Source organism: Phyllobates terribilis, unplaced genomic scaffold (assembly GCF_046119375.1).
Source record: "Phyllobates terribilis strain yellow unplaced genomic scaffold, ASM4611937v1 Scaffold_1__5_contigs__length_1240528914, whole genome shotgun sequence".
Lineage (NCBI taxonomy): Eukaryota > Metazoa > Chordata > Amphibia > Anura > Dendrobatidae > Phyllobates > Phyllobates terribilis.
In genome coordinates, this window is record NW_027362761.1 from 846,490,057 (window position 1) to 846,504,123 (window position 14,067).

Sequence of the window (14,067 nt, forward strand, 5' to 3'; positions counted from 1 at the left end):
TCTCACTTGTACTCTTTGGTTGGTCAATGAACTGTGACCTCTGCCGCTAGCGTGTTCAGATGGGAATTTTTTTAACAGCTCTGCAGCAAGGGCCTTCTGGTACTGCCCCATTTTTGTAGACCTCTCCACCTCAGGAATAATAGAGTGAAAGTTCTCCTTGTAGCGGGGGTCTAAAAGTGTCACCAACCAGTAATGACTGTCACCCAACATTTTGACAATGCGAGGGTCACAGTTAAGGCAGCGTAACATAAAGTCAGCCATGCGTGCCAGACTGGTAACGGGCAAGACTTCCGTGTCCTCACCAAGATGACGACTGACCATGCTTTACTCCTCCTCCTCCTCCTCCTCCTCCTCCCCCCTGTCCTCAGACCACCCACGCTGAACCGACTGTATGACAGTTGTACAGGTACTACCGTCTTCAGCGCATGAAACAAGCTCCTGACCTTCCTCCTCCTCCTCCTCCTCTCACCTTCTCTCCCTCACTGTCCCCCAATGCACGTTGGGATGAGATGAGGCTGGGCTGTTTGTAATAGACTGCTACGGCTTCTTCATCCATCTCATCATACTCTGGCTGCAATGCCTCCTATTTAATTCTCTGCAGAGAGCGTTGCAAAAGACAGACACGTGGAATGCGGACGCTTGGTGGACTATTCAAAGTTTGTCAAGATGGTACATATGTCAGACATTCAGGTCCACTCCTGTGGGGAGTCTGACCTGAAAATCGACGGCCTTGTCGCAGCTGGTACTCCACAACTGCTCTCTTTTGCTCACAAATCCTTTGCAACATGTGGGGGGTAGAGTTCCAACATGTGGGGACATCACACACCAGTCGGTGTGACGGAACCTGCAAACGCTGCTGCAACACAGCAAGGGCGGCGGAAGCTGTAGCCGACTTGCGAAAATGAGCTGACAGGTGGCATACTTTGACAGGCAAATATGGCAACTCGGGGTACGATTTAAGAAACCGCTGAACCACGAGGTTAAGCACATGAGCCAGGCATGGTACGTGTGTGATCTCGCCTCGCCTCAGAGCCGCCACCAGGTTACGGCCATTGTCATACACGACCATGCCTGGATGTAGGTTCAGCAGTCTCAGCCACAGATCTGCCTGCTCTTTAACAGCTGTCCACAACTCACAACCAGTGTGAGGTTTCTCACCTAAGCTTATGAGTTTCAGCACAGCCTGTTGCCGCTTGGCGGAGGCAGCACTGCAGTGCTTTCAGCTTGTAACTGATGTGGTGATATCTGAGATGGAGGCTGAACATGAGGAGGAGGAGGAGGATGATGCGCAGGAGCTGTACACTGTGGGGGCAACTCTGACTGACATAGGGCCCGCCATCCTCGGTGTGGGGAGGATGTGTTCCGTCCTAAGGTCCGATTGGGTCCCGGCTTCCACTATGTTTATCCAGTGTGCCGTCTGGGAGATGTACGATCCCTGGCCACAAGCACTTGTTCACGTGTCCATTGTCAGGTGGACTCTCCCAGTAACTGCGTTGTTGAGGGCACGGCAGATGTTTTTGGACACGTGCTCGTGTAGTGCGGGCATGGCACTCCGCGCAAAATAGTGTCAGCTGGGGACCGAGTACCGAGGGACAGCCACCGCCATAAGGTTGCGGAAGAATTCCGTCTTCACCAGCCTAAAAGGCAGCATTTCCAACGCAAGCAGTCGTAAAATGTGCGAATTTATGACTGTGGCCTGTGGGGCAATAGCTGCGAATTTCCGCTTTCGTTCAAAGGTCTGGGATATGGACAATTGAACGCTGCGGTGGGACGTGGACGTGGACGTTGATGCTGTTTCTTGAGAAACTGCCATAACAAGTGAAGACTGAGAGGAGGGGGCATCGTTACATGCTATATGGACAGGGGATTGCCTTGCACACACAACAAGGGGGGTTCTATTGCACACACAACAGTGGAAGAAGCAGTGGTGACACTCGCTGACACTGGTCGTGGACCCTGGGGTTCGCCCCACAAAGTCGGGTGCTTTTCTGCCATGTGCCTGATTATGCTGGTGGTGGTCAGGCTGGTAGTTTTGTCACCCCTGCTGATGCTGGCATGGCAGGTGGTACAAATGGCCTTTTGGGGTTATCAGCAGAGTCTTTAAAAAAATTCCACTCTCTGGAAGACCTACAGGTGGTACTGGCTACGTCCCTCTTGTAAGTGTTACGGGGAACTGTTGCCCGCCTTCTGTGTGCGGCCACCACACTGCTTCTTCCTGCCTGTTGGGGTACTCTGCCTCCCTCCCCCTGTGTGCTGCTGGCCTCACTCTGCGTGTCCTCCTGCCACATTGGGTCAGTTACTAGATGATCCACCACCTCCTCCTCTTCCACTTGCGCACCACGAACCTCCTCCTCACTTCCTGGCAATTGTGTCTCGTCATCGTCCACCTCTTGTGACAAATTGCCAGCGTCGACTTCCTGTGTCCGTGGCAGTTCAAATATTTGGGCATCGCTACATGGGATCTCCTCTTTCACCACTTCAAGCGGAGCAGGTGAGGGGCACAAATATGGAAATGGACCAGTGAACAGCTCTTCAGAGTGTCCAAGTGTGGGATCAGTTGCTGTTTGATGACACTCGGCATGGTGGGAGGAAGGAGCATCAGGGTGAGGAGGAGTATGCGGTCGAGACTCACGGCTACTAAGAGTTGACCATGTGGAAGACAGAATGGAAGTGGTGGTGCCCAGGTAACTGGAAGTATTATCTGCTTTTCAATTAATAACCTGTTCACACTGATCAGTTCGCAATACTGGTGTTGTTCTGTGCTTCCCTAGTAATTCGGTCAAGAAGTGGGAGCGAGAATATGTGGCTGTTGGTTGTGGCACATTTTCACCTTGGCCACGGCCCCGTCCTCTGCACGCACCATCACCAGAACGTCCAGTTCCACGTCCCTTGCCACGCGCCTTGCCCATTGTAAAGGAAGTAAAATAGCTTACACTCGCAATATCAATGGAAAAATGGTAATTAAAGGTAGATTAGAACTGTGGAAGAGGAAAACCACAGTTCTATTTTTCTTGCCTACACCCGACTCTTTTAAACAATCTTAACAATCAGGGAGAAACTATTACTGTTTTTCTTTACGAAAAAATACCAAAAGCTGAATAATAGAGATTTTTTACTGTAGTTATTGTTTACTGGGGTATACCAGAAAATTTTAAATAGATATATTTGCGGCTGAACAGTGAGCGACGCACGCAAACTGTTTTTTTTTTAGGTAAAAATGGCCCAAAAGTGGATAATACAGAGATTTGACTGGTGGAACTGCAAAACCACACTTGTATTTCTCGGGCCTACACCAGACTATTTTCAACAGATATATTTGTGATTGAAAAATCAGGGAGACACTATTAGTTTTTTTTTTTGCGGCAAAAAATGGCAAAAGCAGGATAATAGAGATTTTTTACCGTGGAACAGCAACACCACAGTTATAATTTACTGGTGTATACCAGACTTTTTAAAATATATATATTTACGGCTGAACAGTGAGCGACACACTCAAACAGTTTTTTTTAGATACAAATGGCCCAAAACTGGATAATACAGAGGTTTGAACCGTGAAACTGCAAAACCACACTTCTATTTCTCTAGCCTACACCAGACTATTTTCAACAGATATACTTGTCTGAAAAATCAGAGACACACTTTTTTTTTGGGGGGGGGGGGTGACACCAAAAGGTTAATAAGACGGGTATTTGTACAGTGTGAAGGAGGAAAAAAAAAGAGGATTTAGATGAAAAAAAAGGATTTTTCCTGGCCCTCGAGACCTGGAGCTAAGTTCAGCAACAGGAGCACACAGGACTGTAATGCAGCGCTTGCTGGTAAAACCACTGAATCTCCTATACAGCCTCCTGCCAGATATCTGGGATGGATATTAGTCCTGAGTAGTGTTGAGCCACCCCCGTAGTGTTCGAGTTCGGTTCGGTTCGTCGAACACCCGTGTGTTCGCCGAACTGTTCGTCGAACTGTTCGTCAAACACCTTCGAACACCGTTAAAACCAATGGCAGGCAAACAAAAACACATAGAAACACATAGAAAACACCTTCAAAGGTGTCCAAAAGCTGACAAACTGCTCAGAAGACACAACTAACACATGGAAAAGTGACAAGTACATATAGTCATGCGAAAAGAAAAGAGGTGGAGGAGTAAAAGGAGGGGGAGACACAGATATAGGCATGTCATGCCCTTCTAAAATCCAAAAAGTGAGAAGCCGAGACGGCCAGTCCGCTCCTGCCCGTGCCATCTCCGTGTCGCCGGGTTTGTGCCAGAGCCGCGGTGAACCCTGACGGCCAGCCCCCCTCTCCCAATACTGGTGCCTGTCCGCTGGTGGGTCGAGAGAGCCCCCCTGTGGTGGAGGCAGCTCTAAGCTTTTTAATTTAAATTGTCCCTCTAATTTGAATGAATACACTTTAAATCCATTTACAAGGATCTATTGGAGGGCAAGTCTCATGCCAGCAGCCGCGTAATTCCAGCTCCAGTAGCGTCCACTAAAGCTGCTGCAGTTAAAAAGCTTTTATAAGGATCGAGTTTGGCTGTCCACCGCAAGGCATCCTAGTGCCAGTCCCAGCCCCTATGCCTTGGGGTGCCTCCTGATGCTCTTCACTAAGTATCCCGTGGTCCCGAAGCATTTCCTTTGAAAAAATTAAGTGTTCAAACTACAGGTGGTGTAGCTTGCTTAACAGCCGGGATAATCCGCTGACTAGCAGACACTGCTACTAGGCACAAAGTATTTCCTGGGCTAGATGCAGTTAAAAATTTGTAAGTAGATACTCTCGTTGGATGCTGAGAAAGCATTCCATAGAGTCTCCTGGCACGCCATATATGATTCTCTTAAAAAGCTTGGGGTAGGGGTCTAGGGGACCCTTTTATAGCCAAAATCACGGCCCTGTATCACAATACGTCACCTAGGCTGAAGATAAATGGAACTGTAGCACCGAGGGCTCGGTTGCTACAGACGTATTGCACCTCACCCAGAGGTGTGATATCTCACTCTCAGATAAGGATGGAGTGTGGATCAGGACCCGACACCTGCATGCATTACACCACATTGCCGTGGGGTAGGGCGACCAATATGCCCCTGAGATGGGCACGACAGTCCCTGTCCCTGGCTGGAGTGGGGGGAGGGAACACTGAGGAAGGGGAACCCTGCAGTGCAGGAGCAGGGAGGAAGCAGTTCCTGGGTGCATTGAGAAGGGAGTATAAAAGGTGGGCACCATCTTAGTTCAGTGCAGAGAAGTCTGAGCAGAAGTGGCAGGGAGCAGGGGCTCTGCATGAGCTCTGCTCCGGAGGCGGGCCTAGTAACAGAGGCCCAGGCCTGCAAGAGGGAGAAGGAAGGAAGAGGAGCGGAGAAGGCTCCAGGAACGAGGAATGAAGGGATCCCAGGGGTGCGGACGGGCGAGTCGCCACCGCACGCCCGAATCCACCTGCGTGGAGGGGTCAGGCCAAAGGGGGAGACCGGTCCCCGAACTAGTGGAGGCAGGAAACGACCCTCAGCTAGAAACCGGAGGCTCTGACATTTTATGTGGCGCAGCCCCTTGCTCCACCCGCTAGGAAGGCACCACATAGGGTCAGGGAAACTGGCGCCAAGTTTACCAAGAGGAGGCCCGAGGCAGCCGGACAGAAGTGTTGGTAAGAAAGGCCAGACAAAGGACACACAAAGGGGGTCCTGTGAAGCGCTCCAAAGTTATCTGGGAGTTGTCTGAGCCCCTCACCTGGTGAGCACAGTACGACGTGAGCAGCCGTTACCTGCAGACGTGGTCTGGATAATAAGAACTGTGAGTAAAGGCCCTGAACTGCATCACTGACTCCGTGTCGTTACTGCTGCTGCCCTGCACCATCACCCCCATCCTCCGCATACACTGCCCTGAGGCTATACTCCTCCCGTGGGGAGTTATGCTACGCTCTGCTGCACCCACAACACCAGCCTTAGCGGTCTGCCCTGTAGCGGCGGTTCACTCTGACCGCAATCCACGGGTGGCATAGTCGGACATTTAAACATCAAAACCACATAAATAGTTCCGCCACTGGTTTGACCGCCCTGAGCCACGGAACCGGATCGCCGCCACGAAGACTACAACCACCAGCATCCACCAAAAAGGGTCCGGCTCCGGGTGTCCCAAGGCCCAGGGGGTGCGTCAGAACATTTTCATCACCTTTCACAATCACCAATGGGACAAGGCAGGGATGTCCTCTGTCCCCTCTCTTATACATCCTAGTGACGGAGCACCTGCTCTCATCAATTCGCCATAACCCCAATATTAGGTGGATTGAGGTGGGAGGCACCGAGTACAAGTGCTCTCTATTTGCTGATGATGTCCTAGTATATATCACTCAATCACATATATCCATCCCTGCTGTTATGGCTGAAATAGATCACTTTGTTACATGGTAAAATTTTAAAATCAATGCAGCGAAGTCTGAGGCCCTCGATGTCTCCCTCCCTAAATCCATATAGGATTCCATCCAGTCCAACTTTCCCTTTGCCTGGCCCTCACAGGGTATCAAATACTTAGGAATTCCTATTCATAGAGACCTCTCCCATCTATGTTATCTTAATTTTGGGCCCTTTATTGAACAATTCCATACAGACCACGGTTGGCAAGTTGGAACTGTGAGATTCACTACGTGCACCACTGGTATTTTGTGGAAAAGCACATGTAAGATTCTGCAACAGTCTCTGCTGATACTCCTGCATGCGTGCATCCCTTTCTATGGCAGGAATAATTTCTGCAAATTTACTTTTGTACCGGGGATCTAACAGTGTGGCAACCCAGTAGTCAGGATTATTTCTAATTCTCACAATTCGAGGGTCATGTTGCAGGTAGTGCAGCAAGAAGGCACTCATGTGTGTTGCGCATCCAGGAGCACCAAGTCCCTGTTGTGTTGGTGGCGAGGTAACAATCATGCTTCCTTCCTCTGTCCTCTCCCCCCAACCTCGCACAACAGAAATGTGATCAAGGTCTCCCTCATCTGATGAGTCTTCCATCAGTTCGTCCTCCACTTCTTCCTGGGCTCCTGCACCTTCCTCACTAGTTTGGCTGCTACCATGCGCCCTGGTAAAATCATCTCCCCCACCCTCACATGCCTGCCGCCCTGGTGCTGCCGACCGTCTGGACCTTGCAGATGTTAGCCCTTCCGCATACAACTCCTCCTCCTCTACTTCCTCCACCTCCTCTTGTGCCACCACCTGACTCCGAATTCTGTTTAACATGTGCTCCAGCATGTAAATCACCGGAATAGTCATGCTGATAATGGCATCGTCAGCACTAAACATCTTCGTCGCCATTTCAAAACTGTGCAGAAGGGTGCATAGGTCCCTGATCTGAGACCACTCCTCCAGCGTGATTTGCCCCACCTCTGAATCTCGTTGGCCCAGGCTATACGTCAGAACGTATTGCACCAGGGCTTGTCGGTGCTGCCACAGTCGCTGCAACATGTGCAGAGTTGAATTCCACCGGGTAGGCACATCGCATTTTAGCCGGTGAAGTGGCAGGCCCAACGACTTCTGTAGAGATGTAAGTCGCTGAGCTGCGGGATGCGAACGGCGGAAGTGAGCACACAGCGACCGTGCCCTCTGCAGAAGGCCATCTAGTCTGGGATAGTGGGCTAAAAATTGCTGGACAACCAGGTTCAACACGTGAGCCATACAAGGCACGTGTGTGACATTGCCCCGGCGAAGGGCCGCACCCAGGTTTGCAGCATTGTCGCACACGGCCTTCCCTGGTTTCAGGTCCAGTGGAGACAACCATTCATGAAATTTGTTCTCCAGAGCTGACCACAACTCCTCAGCTGTGTGACTCACATTTCCCAGACATTTCAATGTAAAAACCGCCTGATGACGTTGAGCCCTACTGCCAGCATAGTAAGGAGGTGTGCAGGATCCCTTCTGCGCAGTTAGAAAGCTTGTGGCATGACCAGACAGGCTTTGGGTGCAGGTGGAAGACCGAGAGGAGGTTGAGGAGGCAGAAGCAGTGGAGGAAAAATGACATAAAGAGGATTGACGCACAACTCGTGGGGACGGCAAGACTTGGACAGCAGCCCCTTGTCCTGCTGTCACCATAGTTACCCAGTGCCCAGTCAGCGACATGTAACGCCCCTGTCCATGCCTACTCGTCCAAGTGTCTGTGGTGAAATGCACCCTGTCACACACAGAGTTTCTCAAAGAAGCGGTGATGTTGTGTGCGACATGCTGGTGGAGCGCAGGCACACCTTTCTTTGAGAAGTAGTGCCGACTGGGCATCTGGTACTGGGGCACTGCGACGGACATAAGGTCTCGAAAATCCTCTGTGTCCACCAGGCGGAAAGGCAGCATTTCTGTAGCCAAGAGCTTGCAGATGGTGAAATTCAACCTCTTAGCTTTCTCATGGCTAGGAGGAAATGGTCTTTTACTTGTCCACATCTGAGGGACCGAGGGCTGGCTATTGTGCTTAGACGGGGTTGATAAGGGTGTCCCCGGCAAACTGCCGGTCTGTGAGGAAGATGCAGGCGGACATGTTAGGTTGCCTTGATCCAAAGGTGGTGCTATCGATGTCGGACAGCGCTCAAGACCAGCTGGTGTTACCACCTCCAAAGAAAATGATGACCTGCCAATCACACTGGCTGTTGCGTTTAAAGAGGTGGCAGGTCTGCGCCCCAAAACAGGTGTGACTGCTGTCCCCCCCGTCACAGAGGATGAAGAGGCCGCGGATGCACAAGATATGGCAGACGGTGGTTGGCCCGGCCGGCTAGACCGCATTGTAGCACACTGAGCTTCCCACTGCAACTTATGCTTCATGTCCATGTGCCGGTTCATGCATGAAGTACTCAAACTATGTATTTTTTGGCCTCTACTTAGCTTTTGCTGACAAATGTTACAGATAACACGAGTTGGGTCATCTTTATCGATCTGAAAAAATGCCCAGGCTATGCAAGGCTTAGCACCCATGCGACCTGAAGAGCCACCACGACTTGTGGTGAGAGGCAGAGTTGTGTTTGAGGATGCAGTTGTTGACGTGCTTCCAGTACTACGTCTCTGTCCAGGAAGGCGCAACCTGACCTCGTCGTCACTAGCATCTTCCTCCACCTCCTCTGCTGACCTCATCTCTTGGCTGACTGTGGGTTGACAGTAAGTGGGATCTCCGACCTCATCATCATCACCCTGTGCGTTATCACACCCGTCGTCCTCAGAGCCAACCTGTTCCTGCCCTGACAAAAAACTAAAGTTGTCGCTCCAATCAGGTATTTGAGTCTTATCATCGTCTTCCTCATTGTCTCCACCAACAGGAGTTACAGTTTGGGAATGAGGGTCTACATTATGGTCAGAACCTTCTGCGTCTGGTCCTGGATCCGACTCATAAAGATTCTGGGCATCAGTGCAGATCATTTCCTCGTCTGGATTCACAGAAGCGCTGGAGTCGACCTCTGATTCCCAGGCTATAGTATGAGTAAACAGCTCTGCAGACTCAACCATCTGTTCTACCTCATACTCAGACGGGCAGCTGGAGATTTGGGAGCTGTGAGGAAGCAAGTGCGATTTGGGTGACACCTTTGAGGACTGGAGTATTTGTGATGTTGAAGTTGATGTGGAGGAGAGCCCACTTAAAGGAGCACTTGATATCCGTTGAAGCACCTGCTGTTTTTGTGCCTCATCTGGAATTTGTAGCGATTGGCGTGGCCGTAAGAAAGGGATCTTATCACATTGTCCGCTAAAAGAAGTAGACATTTTAGTTTGGCTGGAAGATGGTCTTTCTTCTGCACCTACCCCACGGACACAACCTTTTTTCCCCTTCCCAACACGCCTATTCCCCTTTCCACCAGCAGCAGGCCTTTTTCCACTCATTTTGGTGGTTAACTAATTCACAACTCTGGAGTTGTTTGCACAAAAAAACAATGGATGGGAACCGAGCAGAGCTGAGTGGCCAAACTGTGGTATTAGGCCAAAACTATTGGCTGGGTTAGATGCAGAAAAAAATTATTTTTAATTTGCAACCTGATGGAGGTCAGTATAGATGGACTAATAGACCAAGTCCCACACACCGCTAGAAGCCCAAATATTTTTTCAGAGCTAGATGCAGAAATTTTTTTTATTCAATTTGCAACCTGATGGAGGTCAGTATAGATGGACTAATAGACCAAGTCCCACACACTGCTAGAAGCCCAAATATTTTTTCAGAGCTAGATGCAGAAAAAAATTATTTTTAATTTGCAACCTGATGGAGGTCAGTATAGATGGACTAATAGACCAAGTCCCACACACTGCTAGAAGCCCAAATATTTTTTCAGAGCTAGATGCAGAAAAAAATTATTTTTAATTTGCAACCTGATGGAGGTCAGTATAGATGGACTAATAGAACAAGTCCCACACGCTGCTAGAAGCCCAAATATTTTTTCAGAGATAAATGAAGAAAAAAATTATTTTTAATTTGCAACCTGATGGAGGTCAGTATAGATGGACTAATAGACCAAGTCCCACACACTGCTAGAAGCCCAAATATTTTTTCAGAACTAGATGCAGAAAAAAATTATTTTTAATTTGCAACCTGATGGAGGTCAGTATAGATGGACTAATAGACCAAGTCCCACACACCGCTAGAAGCCCAAATATTTTTTCAGAGCTAGATGCAGAAAAAAATTATATTCAATTTGCAACCTGCTGGAGGTCAGTATAGAAGGACTAATAGAACAAGTCCCACACACTGCTAGAAGCCCAAATATTTTTTCAGAGCTAAATGAAGAAAAAAATTATTTTTAATTTGCAACCTGATGGAGGTCAGTATAGATGGACTAATAGATCAAGTCCCACACACTGCTAGAAGCCCAAATATTTTTTCAGAGCTAGATGCAGAAAAAAATTATATTCAGTTTGCAACCTGATGGAGGTCAGTATAGATGGACTAATAGAATGATGCTATGCCCAAAAGATTTTACTTCACTAGGTGCAGTAAAAAAATTGGTATTCTATACACAGGTGGTATATCTTGCAACACAGATAGGCTACTCCACTGACTAACACACTCTGCAATAGGCCAAAAAGGATTAGCTTTGCTAGATTCAGCCAAATGCTGTGAAAAAAACTTGCACAGCACTGGCACAGACCTGCCTGGCAAAAACTGATAGGAACTGATGTAACCTAGTCCTGAAAAGGACTCCAATTACAATTAGTCTTTACTCCCACAATCTATCTATTTAAGAGCACAGACCTGCCTGATAAAAGTCGTAGGAAATGGTGTAACCTAGTCCTTAAAAGGACTGCAATCACAACTATTCCCTACTCCCAAGCTATCTGTATATTTGTGCGAAAATTGGCTTGAAATTAACAAGGTATAGCGCACACAGCAACAGCGGTGCCGTCTAACACGCAGCTGCAGCAGTGAGAAAATGGTGGCGACGGGGAAAATGGCTTGGTCTTATAGGGCAAGGACTTGTGACATACACTGCCAATCACACATGCCCTTGCTTGTGTGAAAAAAAGCACTTCGCTCCGTGTGTGCGCTGCTGATAGGCTGACAGATTGCACCTCCCCACTGCAAATGCGGGAAAGAGAAAAAAAAATGGAGATCTTCATTGTTCCTGCAGAGATCCATCCCCTGCCCCTCCCCCCGCCCCGCTGTACACTCAAACTGCGTATTATCATTAATTTTCATCATTACTGAGAAAAAATCCAGTTATGATTTTGGTGCACGAACAGTTATCGAACATAACCTCGAACAGCCGAATTTTTCTCAAATTGTTCGTGTTCGCCGACCGGCTCGAACACCGCCCAAAACAGCTCGAATTTGAGATTGGCGAACAGTTCGAGTAGAACAACGCTCATCTCTAGTCCTGAGAAGAACTGTTTGTTTGATCTGGCAGCCTTTAGAGACCCTACACTAACTATTTCCCAGGATATATCTCTCCCTAAATCAGCAGCTCTGTCCCTACACTGTCTAATCCGGAGCGACTGTGTCCAAGATGGCGGCGCCCGGTTTTAAATACTCGAGGTGACGCTGTGCGGCCAGCCAATCACTGTAATGCCCACAAACAACATGGCTGAGGCATTACAGTGACTGGCTGGCAATCCCTGCATATTCATTGGCTCTGTAAAGAGCGCCAGACTTGCAGGGCGGAGACCCGAGCTCCCGCCCGAGTAACCCCGAAATGCTCGGTGCTAGCCAAACATCCCGAGTAGCGTGATGCTCGGGCGAGTACCGAGCAGTGTCGAGCATGCTCGCTCAACACTAGTACCCTGCAATCATGTCTGTCTTTATTTTTTCTTCTTTTAGACCTTCACTGGCCAGCCACGCTGTGGAGTAGTTGGATGCATGTGATGGAGCATTGTCCTGCATGAAAATAATGTTTTTCTTGAACGATACCGACTACTTCCTCTACCACTGCTTGAATAAGTTGTCTTCTGGAAACTGGCAGTAGGTCTGGGAGTTGAGCTTCACTCCATCCTCAACCCGAAAAGGTCCCACAAGTTCATCTTTGATGATAGCAGCCCATACCAGTACCCCACCTCCACCTTGCTGGCGTCTAAGTCGGAGTGGAGCTCTGGTCCCCTTAACTGATCCAGCCTCTAGCCCATCCATCAAGCCGACCCAACAAGAGTCACTCTCATTTCATCAGTCCATAAAACCTTTGAAAAATCAGTCTTAAGATATTTCTTGGCCCATTCTTGACGTTTTATCTTATGTTTCTTGTTCAAAGGTGGTCGTTTTTCAGCCTTCCATACCTTGGCCATGTCCCTGAATATCGCACACCTTGCGCTATTTGATACTCCAGTAACGTTGCAGCTCTGAAATATGGCAAAACTAGTGGCGAATGGCATCTTGGCAGCTTCACGCTTGAGTTTCCTCAATTCATGGGCAGTTATTTTGCGCCTTTTTTGGCCAACACACTTCTTGTGACCCTGTTGGCTATTTGCCATGAAACGCTTGATTTTTTCGGTGATCATGCTTAAAAAGTTTGGAAATTTCAAGACTGCTGCATCCCTCTGCAAGACTTCTCACAATTTTGGACTTTTCAGAGCTAGTCAAATCTCTCTTCTGACCCATTTTGCCAAAGGAAAGGAAGTTGCCTAATAATTAAGCACACCTTATGTAGGGTGTTGATGTCATTAGTCAACACCCCTCCTCATTAAAGAGATGCACATCACCAGATTTACATAATTGATAGTTGGCTCTCAAGCCTATGCAGCTTGGAGTAGGACAACATGTATAAAAATTATCATGAGATCAAAATACTCATTTGCTTAATAATTCGGCACACAGTGTAAAGCAAAATAAATAACCAAAACCAAAAATACTTCTCCGCACTTTGGGCTATGTTCAGACGTAGCGTTTTTGATGCGTTTTTGCACTTTTGCATTGCTTTCTACTAAGACAAATGCATTCACTGGGAAATGTCATTTACACATTTTACAACCTTATCTGGCCATGTGGTGTGTGACACATCATCAGAGACATGCATACAGTGCTGAAAAGACATGGGAACAGCATGGGGAAGACATCTGGAAGCATTTCTGACTCCCAAGTCACTGCCTAAAAGTGTGCCCTTCATAAGTGATCCTTGGCGCATGTGAAGATGCCTTCCGCCATGTACCTGTCGTTGCAGACTTGCATCAATCACCGTCCACATCCTTGTCCCAGTGCAGCGTTCAGTTGTCCCTACCCCATTCCTTGGAATGCAAGCGCAAGTATGCAGCCAGCCACCCACCCACCCACAGGCTGCAATACTACAGTATACTGCCAAATTTTTGACAGCTGCTTGCACTTGAAATGTGGCCTTTTAGGCACGTGGAGGCGGAAGCTTTTCACAAACTCATGTCGGCGGCGGCCGGGTGTCCAAACTCTGTCCCCAACCGCCACTGTTTCTCCAGGTGTCGCCTCCACCTTCCACAAACATGGGTCCCACAACATTATCCGTGCCCTCCCCAGTGCAGTTACTGGGAAGGTCCGCCTAACCACAAACACATGGACGTTTGAATGTGGCCAGGAACGGTATGGAGCCAGTCCACAACTTTTTTTGCTGAGAGTTGTATTTACAGTACAGACCAAAAGTTTGGACACACCTTCTCATTTAAAGATTTTTCTGTATTTTCATAACTTTGAAATTTG